This window comes from Sardina pilchardus, chromosome 10, assembly GCF_963854185.1.
Source record: "Sardina pilchardus chromosome 10, fSarPil1.1, whole genome shotgun sequence".
In the NCBI taxonomy this organism is placed as follows: Eukaryota; Metazoa; Chordata; class Actinopteri; order Clupeiformes; family Clupeidae; genus Sardina; species Sardina pilchardus.
In genome coordinates this window covers 17,995,257-18,004,960 of record NC_085003.1, presented here as the reverse complement: position 1 = coordinate 18,004,960, position 9,704 = coordinate 17,995,257, and the positions used below count along the sequence as shown (strand labels likewise).

The window sequence follows — 9,704 nt, the reverse complement described above, 5'->3', positions numbered from 1 at the left end:
TCTCCAACTTACCAATTTCCAGCTTTTTTGCCTTTTTCTCTTCTCCCCTATTTTTTAGATCTCCCTAGATCTCTCTCTCTCTCTCTCTCTCTCTGTCTGTTCTCTGTAATATTCAAAAGCTTCTAAACAGATATCCATTTACACATATTTGTAGTGGCCTATGCCTATCTTTTATATTAAAAGCATACACACAAAAGTCATGTAAGTTAATACTAATCCTTAAAAATGGAGGATGTGTGGCTTTGAAGACAATCTGGCTGAAGATATTTTGGCGGCAGCAGTAGTGAGATTTTTGGGAGGTAGTGGTGGGCTCGTCACACGATCTGCATTTCTTCTGCCTCAGATGGAAGGATTCCCTGAGTGACAGAGGACTGGAATCAGAGTGAACATCAAAGGGCAGAGGGAAGTCAGCCGTGACATCAAACAGGGCCCAGTCGCATGGAGGCACAGCACTATCAAAAGAGCAGGCATGTTAAAGATCACTATCTGCCAATAGTGCACTGACTACCCTCTCACTGCCACTGCCCCCCAGCACCCCTGTGTGTGTGTGTGTGTGTGTGTGTGTGTGTGTGAGAGAGTGTAAAAGAGAGAGAGAGTATACTATAAGCCCCTTTCACATTCACCGAATTTAACGCTAAATCAGCCGAATTTAACGTTAAGGCTGTTCCTTTCACATTGACGACACGGGGTGGGGAGTCAACCCGCCTCGGCAATCCAACCCGTCTCGGGGGGTAGTATCAGAGCCGAGCCGTGTTGAATATGAAAGGAACAGAGGTCAACCCCGCTATTAGGGGTGTGTGACTGATGACGTATTTGGCCAGGCAGGAGGTTAAAATACAGGAAACACACAAGAGACTAGGATAACTTTAGCTGCTGTGTCCATAGATATGTGTGTCCAACAATCACGTTTTTTATGCTGAGAGTGCCCTGAACTCCTTTTCTCAGCACTTCGGTCAAGTGTTTATTGTTGCTAGGTTACCAAAACTGTCTGCTGCCAGCAGCACGTCTTTTTAGAAAGTTTGCCTAATGATAGCTAACTAGCCAACGAGCTAACTGTCAGAGCAGAAGTTGTTCAGGACTCAGCACACTGAAATATGACTTCGACAGACAAAAGGACCTCATTTGGCATTCACATAACATAACAAGTGGCCCGCCATCATTTGGAAGCTAAACCACGTAGAACTAGCATGACAGTTGTGTTTATCAGTTTATCTCCGAGGTCCAAGGCATGCTTAACGTCATTGTTCACTCCCAAATTGCGTGTGACGTGCTGCTAGGCAACGCCTCCCATAACTCGCCTCTGAAACCGGCTTCAGACAACCCCGGGACCAGAACACGTCTACCTTTCACATTGCGAAATCCCCTGAACCCGCTATTTCTTAAACGCTAATGTATCGTTTCTGAATGTGAAAGGGGCTTATGTGTGAGTTTGTGTATGCAAACAAATGCACTCAACCCTCATACTCATTCAAGGGGACAATAATTAAATATGCGTATTATTTTGTATTGGACAGTGCCCACCATGGGACTTGACAAAACAAAAAAAAAAAAAAAAAAAAAAAAAAAAAAACATATGCTCTATAACATCATCTTTAAACGTTTTGTGCTTTCAGTTTTCTTTAGTAGCCTACCCTACCTGACTAAACAGTCTTTGCTACTGGCAACGTTTTATTGTCATTACATTGGCCTTGGAAATCCATCATAGGCAATATAACAATGAGAGATTACCTCGGTATTGCTGTCACAACATTCTTCTGAATAACTCCATAGTAGGCTACATAGTTCCATTAACCCTGAATCAAGCAGACGAATGATAAATGCTTAATTCTCTGAGGGGAGAAAGAGAGGCCGTCTGAAAAAATATATACATTTAGAAGTATTCTTCGCATGCTTTTAAAGAAGTAGGCTAGCCTATCGTGAGACCAACATGTTGAAGTCTGCAACAATTACATGTCACTTATGGTGAGAGCAAGAAGTGCCTTTAGAGGCCTAACACACCTCCCAGTTAGGCTATTTCATGGCCAATTATGTTCGCTCTCTGCCCTTCTTCTCTCCTCCATTTTTCTGTTTTCATTCTTAATGGAAATATTGATTTTTTCCCTCCTCCCACCAACCTATACCCACCAATTAACCGGTTAGATTGAAGTAACGGTTAAACAATGGACTCAATGGAAAGTTAGCACCGCCAAATGTCGTCGATCACACCCTGAAACTAGATGTAGGCCTACAGTAGGCTAGTCTAGGCCGAGGCTATATCATCCAACCAAGATGGGAAATGTTGCATTCAATTCAGAGCCAGCGATATTGATCCGCGTCTTGTGCGCATTCTCCTCACTTGACCCTCGCTCAGAAATTATTACAATGTAATAATAAAACATAAGTGAATTTCTATTGCCGGGGGAAACAAATACCAACGACAAGGTATAGCCTAAGTCAAGGCAGCATTGAAATGACTCCAAGTCTCTGTGGTGCAATCACCGAAATCCTGAGAGCTTTTCATGCAAAAGCATTAGTGTATTATCCTCTGCCACCCCCATTTCAGCCACTGAAATATCACCATATTAAAACCGCTAGATGGCGACTTTCATATTATCTCGTAGCCCGAGGTCGCTCCCTCTCTGAGTAGGGGCTGGGAGTCTGTCCAGAGGCAAGATAGGAAGGATCCTCGATTATTGAATTGTAGCCTACCATCACTTGTTTCACCCCCTACAGAAGTAGACTGCGATAGTGTCCCCGGTTTGTGTAAATACACTAGCCTAGGCTGAGATCTGTGCCAACAAATGAGGTAATCAATAGTTTTTGCTGCGTAATGTAAAAACCCTGCGTGGAATTCCACTTCGCTTGCTCTCAACAAAAATGTTCTGTTTACATTGTTGGAATAACTCAGGCCAATCCACTACCGGGACATTTAGCCTATGGGGTGACATCTTATCCTTGGTTTTTGACATCAAAGAAGTTCAGCAAAGTAGATAAATAGGTCTGTTGATAGATAGGTCATGAAGATATTTTACGGAGTAGATCTACTTGAATGTCCATAGTCTACTACAGAGAGCCTACTGTTTCCCCAGTGAGGTAATTCATATGGCCGTGGTCCCTCCCCCTCCCTCGGCTGGCTCTGGAGTTTTGGGATGACGCCACTTTCGCTCCGCCCCAGCTGCAAACTCAATCTTCGCGTTCATTTCATTCTTGCCCTCATTCCGCGCATACTTCGCATCTCTGTAGATACGGAGAAAATTAACGTTCTCATTCTTGACTGATAAAAGAAAACAAACAAACAAACACTCTAAATGCAATTGCCGTTAAGAAAGCCAGATCACTGATACTAATCAAACAGCTCGAAAGTGTTCCAAAACATAAATAAACCTAGGTGTCTGAGGTAAGTTTGTTTTATAAGTTATTAAGTTATTTGTTTGCGACCTGAAAATGTTTAAATTCGATTGAAGCATAAACTAGAATGATGTGGCTGATATATATGTAAAAAGGACAGTGAATTTTGTACATTGGCACGGTCAAAGCAGTAATAGATTTCGACATGTTTTGTCGAAGCTCTTTCACTTTGTTCAGGACTCACTGTAGAGTGGGCTAGCCAATGATTGTCACTGCAGCGGGGTCGTGTTACTAGGCTGTGTTGTCGAAATTTGTCCTGAGCTAATGTAGAAATGGAAGAAATGCGAATAAGCCCATTGCTCTGAATCAATGTATAATTTTACTAAAACGTGTTGGCATAGGCAATGCCCTAGTTCACGCGTTCGCATTTGCCTTGACTGGGAACCGCCGAACTGAGCTGAACACTTCGGAGGTTAACAAAAGCGTTTGGGAGTACTTGTTGCACCCGTAGAATAGCCTACATCGCCATACGCAGTGATTTGATAGTGCCGTCTAAATTAATTCACACTGTAAGTGATCGTTTGTCTTATATTGTAGTGGAGCTTTGAACTTCCTCTTTTAACAGTGAAATATATATTTTTCTTGGTCAGCTTTAGAAATTATTGTATATAGCGTATGCATTTTAGCGATGGCTTTTCTGAGTTGGACCTTGATTGTTTGGTCCGGAATGATGGGCGCAGGTTAGCCTACTTTGGGAAGTAGGCTAGCATTCTGTCAATGAAATCTGGGCGGTAGAAAGTCCACTGTGAAGGAAGGCTATTGTTAATCATTTATATGTATGGTATAACATTTTTTTGTGATATGAAAGTTATAGTTGACCTGTGTATTGTTATTTATTTTGAGAGCTAACAGTAGCCTATAACAATTATTTTTCTTGTTGCCTATGCGCACAAAACACTAGCTGTCAAGTTATTACGTCAATATTCGAGATGGACTTCCCTTACTGCTGCACAGAAATCTGTCACATTGAGCATACCTCCCTGCTTTATATATGAGTAACTTCATCCTGAATAGCGACGACTCATTTAACTGTTTTGTTTGATGCAAGAAAGCTATGTGCTATCTTGTTTAAAAATAATGATAATATTTTGAGTAGTTTTGTTTCAAATAGCTATGATTCAGTTGCTTATGATTTTTCAGTTTTCTCACTCAACATTTTTCTTTTCGAGGTCCTAATGAGATTCTAATGTGAATGCACTTTCATTTTCATAATTATTTTTCACTGCCAATTACAGTAGGCCTACAACTATCTCTGAACTTACTGTTTTTTTTTAAGTTTCTGTGTTGAAGAACATGAATACTTTCCAACACATTCACTTGTTGATTGTTGTTTTTTTCGTGGAGTGTCCTTGGACTGTGTCTTGCCTAAATGTTGCCCAGTGATCAACAGATGTTGTAGGTCTAGTGTTCAGAAAAGAATAGATGCAAAGCTCGCAAGATTGGGTTACCTCTGGGAATGAAGGATTGTGGGAAGATGGGGGAAGGGGCACGTATTGTTCTTTTCTGACGTTGAGGCAGAGGGCTTGTGGACTTATTGAACCACAGACGGCAGACAGGCCCCCTCTCTGGTATTGACATCTGGTTTAGTACTCTTATCCACCTGTAGGGAAAATGCAAATGTGTGTCGTGTGTGTGTGTGTGTGTGTGTGTGTGTGTGTGTGTGTGTGTGTGTGTGTGTGTGTGTGTGTGTGTGTGCGCGTGTGTGTGCTCACCCCAGCTCTTCCCGCCTGGAAAATTCAGAGGAACAAGCATTAGTGAGACTGCCTCTGCCACTCACTGTCTAGCCGGCCCATTGTTATGCCAGCAACAGGCGGTAGCAGCCAAGGCACCATATGGCTCATGTATGCCTCTATGCTATCTGTTAATTTAGCTTATCAGCGGTGTTCTAATGTTTTCATGCAGTCTGTGCTGTGTCGTTGGAAAATCTCTCCTCCTCTTACTTTTGAGGAGTCTGTGAAGCGCTTCTTTGCTGTGTGTACTTATACCGAGAGAACTGCTGCCAAACCACAACATAGATGGAATTAACACACTATCTTCTCGCTTCACTTTTTACTCTCTCTCAACCAGCCTTTTATTGTACCTTCCCCCACCATTACACACACACACACACACACACACACACACACACACGCACACACACACACACACACACTTACAGTCTCTTCCCTCCATTTTCTCCTATTTAACCAAACACTGGACACAGCACAGCGCATCCGAGCATGCATCGGTCCGTTCCATTGGTCATAATGTGTGCACTGCATCAGTCTGTCTTTTTCCCCATTTATTGAGGTTGCAGTACAGCAGTAACAGCTGTTGTTGGTCATTTTTTGCAATTTTTTTTTTTTATCAAATAATGTCTTGAAATTAATGCAAACATAATTAGCAGTTTTTTTTCTTATTTAATTTTGGTATAATTATGTTTTACAAAGTCACATATCAAATGACCGCTTTTGTAAGTATTATAATTAACCAAATCTTAATTTGGATGTTTTAACATCAAAGATGTTTTAGCGTGCTGGTTATGTAGTGGATGGATGTAGATTGAAATATTCCTCTTTCAAAAGGGGCTTGCTTTTGTGTCCCAGTGATTCATTACGAGGGTTTAATTAGCTGTTCTTTTGCAATGAAAAGGGGTGAAAAATTGCATCTGATTATTGAAAGGATTCATTAACATATCTTGGCAACATCATGAATTCATTCCTCAAATATTTCTCGCACACTTGCGTCTACAGATCAGGTGTCTTTGGAGATTCAGCATTGTCAGTCTCTGTTTAGTTGAGCAACAGGTTGTCCTTCAAAAATGTCAACCATTCCAGTAATGTCTCTGTGAAAGCACACAGGCGCTCATTATTGGAAAGCTCAGAGAAAGGGGGGTGAATGCTGTTCATGAGTTTTTTTGTTGGCTAAAGTTTAAGAATGTTTCATGTTTGATTAAAGTTTAGAGCTCTCCATGGTAGCTCTTTTTTTCAGGTGCTCCAATGCCCTGTTTAGTCAATGGCCAAAGCCTCCCGAAAAGAAGCTCGGAAATGCCCCTGTGATCTAATCATGACTGATGTATTTGTGTCAGGTTCCCTCTGCTTGATCAGTTTTTGTCTGTTCTGCCATATACGATTACCAGCCTCTCCTCTGATCATCGGCACGGGAAGCATGCCTAAACAACGGCTGCAACAGTCAACTCGAACAGTGGTAGAGAGAGAGAGAGAGAGAGAGAGAGGGAGAGGGAGGGTGTGAGTGTGTGTGTGTGTGTGTGTGTGTGAGAGAGAGAGAGAGAGAGAAAGAGAGGGAGAGAGAGGGGGTGAGAGAAAGAGAGAGAGAGAGAAAAAGCACAGGAGGGAATAAATGAAAATTCATATGTAATGAAATTTTGGAGCGGGTGGGTCAGAGCAACAATGGAGCAGCAGGCCTGGTGAGCGGCGGGGGCACGGGGGGTAGCCTTTGTTTGCTGAGCGCAGGAACAATGGGCCGTCCTCTGAGGCAGGGCGGCGGGTGGGCCAGCCCTCTGCCTGTGCCCTGAGGTAAACTACCCCCCCTCCCAACACACACACACACACACACACACACACCACCCTTTTCCCTGTGTCACAAAAGGGAAGGACTGTGTGGATCTGTAGTGTTGTTGTTTTTGTTGAGGGTTGTGGTGTGGTAAAGTGTGTGTCTGTGTGTGTTTGTGTGTGACTGCATGTGTGGATTTGTGGGGCATATATGGGGCTTTTCAGCAGAGTCCGCATTGGTGCACTTTCACTTGTTGTTTGCCAGTGTTGTTTTTGTGTCTATGTGTGAGTGTGTAAATCCTTCCCAAAAGAGAGTGCCATGTGAAAAGGACTGGCATGACACCGCTGACATCACCAGAGTCGTCTGTCATGGCTCCCACAGAATGATCCAAATCTCCGTGGCAGACATTCTGCCCAGACTGGTGGGCTATACCCTCCGCTATAACCGAGAGCAGTGCTGTGGCATTTTAGAGAAGTGTTGCGTGCTGGTGAACGTCGCAAAAGCCAAACTATTTATGCCATCTAGCACAACAGAAGCAGCCTGTGTGTTATTCACTGGCGTGGCGACGTAGCTCCGTCCTGATGAGAGAGAAATACAAAACCACAACTCCCTTAGTTGTTTCGCTGCGATCTGGTGGACGATATGACTCAGCGCTTGTTGCCTCACATCCACAAAGGCTCGAACAGCGCTGCCCTATTTCCTTGAGGATGAATGAAAGAGATTTTTCCAGCCCATTTCATGTGCCTTGCAGAGCAGGACTTTGCTCTGTGGACATGCGGTCATATTTTTGCACTGGCGAGAGAAGGCTGGCTCTGATTTGATGTGGTTAAAAGGAAACTTGCAACTCGCTCATGAAGATTGATGTAATTTACTCTGAGTAGGCAAAAACAGCTACAGCAGTCTGATAAATACAGTATGAGTGAGGTGCCATGTGGATGTTATTTCCATTCACAATCAATGGTGGATTTTGTCCTTGTTATTGATCCAGTCTACCATCTTGCAGTGTTCACCTAAACCTTCCCCCCCCACCCCAGTCCTGCTTGTGGGAAGCATTTCTCACGCTGGAACACTCATCTCAGCTCATGACGCACAATATGCAACTCATCAGTCATTAGAAAAGTCGAGCGCTGTAACTAAAACAAACCACAGAGTTCCAGTCAAAGTAAGAAATCAGGAATTCAACAACTTCCTCTCTCCGCAGCGCATACTAGCAAGGGACTCGTGTTTAGTGTTCTGCCTCTTCGGAGTCTTGGTGACTTGCACAGTTTGTTGCCTTAGACATTGATACTAAGTGCTACCATGTCATACACATGTCTGTGGGAAATATTTAGCAGGTGACCAAGTCTTTTTTTCCCGACCTGTACTCTCCAGTTTGCCAGTAGGTAGCCCAACCATACAGCAAAGACCTGTTAAAGCTTTCTTTTAAACACTTTCTGAGACACTGTATCGGTGTAGATAATATTTTCGGATGTCAAGGCTACTATGCGCTCTTGCACATTCAACTTCAGAAATTGTCTGGCCCATTGTTTGGGGGGGGGGGGGGGGGGGGAGACACGGTATTGCTGTTAGCTTTTCATTTCGCCGAGTTCATGGAAGACCTCATTTAAAGATTCTTTTGCTGCTTAAATACTGAGCGGAAACACGGCACCATGCTTTGTGTCTGTGGAGGATCAGGATTTAGAGGAAAGTTGTGCGTAAATAGTCGAGGGCTTTTATCTAGCTATGTTGCATCTGAGCCTAGGAAGGTAGCACACCTGCATATGTGCTGAAAAGAAAAGGAAGCCCTGCTTTTGTAGCAATCCAGTGTGTCCCTACTATTAGTGTAACTAGAGGAAGGGCCTTTTCTCCACAGTTTAAAACGTCTTCTCGGTTATTTCATCAGAGGCTGTGGGGGAGCCATGATGAAGTTCATGGCAGTCTTTGATACCAAATTGTGTCCCCCCCTGCTGAAGGCCTCCGAAAGGTCGTGGGCAAATATTGGCCACACTGCCAGGGAGTTCACACTCATTTGAACATGATGTCCCCTCTATTTCCTGGAGGAGGTATTGTTGGGCCCATGTGGGGACAGTGGCGCCCTGGGAAGACGTCTGATAATGGTTGGGATCTGACTCAGCAGAGGAGAAGAAGCAAAGAAAAGAAAAATAGCTAGTTTCTTGGAGAATGGTGGCATTGAAGGGATTATATCGCACACACAGCACTACAATACCCTGGGGAACTTGGAACGTTGGAGGATAGTTTCACAACACATTGAGAAAAGGAAGGGGTTGTTGTTTGTTGGTCATCACTGGTCATCATAAGAGCCATAGCTGAATGGGAATCTTTGAAGTCCCTCACTGTGCAGCAGATGTGTCAAATGATCTCTATCTGTCTGAAGGGGAAAAAAAAGAGTCCATCCTTCATTCCACTGGCCTCATGGTGTGAGGTACCACTGCTGAGACTGATTGAACTGAATCCATCTAGAGGTGATATGTACAGACAAATTATGGATTTGCTCAGTCGTACCGCTACATGCTGTATCCTGCAAACAAAACAAATGTACTGTTATACTACGCTATACTTTTCATTTAGTTATTCACACAGAATACATTCAATTGCTCATTGAAACATTCCAGAGATTTCTTATATGTCCTTTGAAGTTATGGGACATAATGTTCCCAGAGAGACGCTTTTGTGGTTATACTCTATCAGCAAAATGGCCTGAATGGAGTTCTCAGTGGAACAGAGAATTACACATGGATACCAGAAAACCTCAATGCAGGCTGGAATTGCTTCTCCTGGAATGGTAGTAGATGGAATGGATAACGTTTTTTTCACTTTGAAATATT

General features: G+C 43.3%; 1 protein-coding gene across 1 annotated transcript in view; it reads left to right on the top strand.

Moving 5' to 3' along the window:
* The first annotated feature begins 3,174 nt into the window (after positions 1-3,174).
* Positions 3,175-9,704, top strand: part of tead1a (TEA domain family member 1a) — a 42,448-nt gene continuing 35,918 nt past the window's right edge. The window contains exon 1 of the mRNA XM_062547304.1: positions 3,175-3,376. The gene's annotated coding sequence lies outside the window, so the exon portion shown is untranslated. The remainder of the gene's footprint in view (positions 3,377-9,704) is intronic.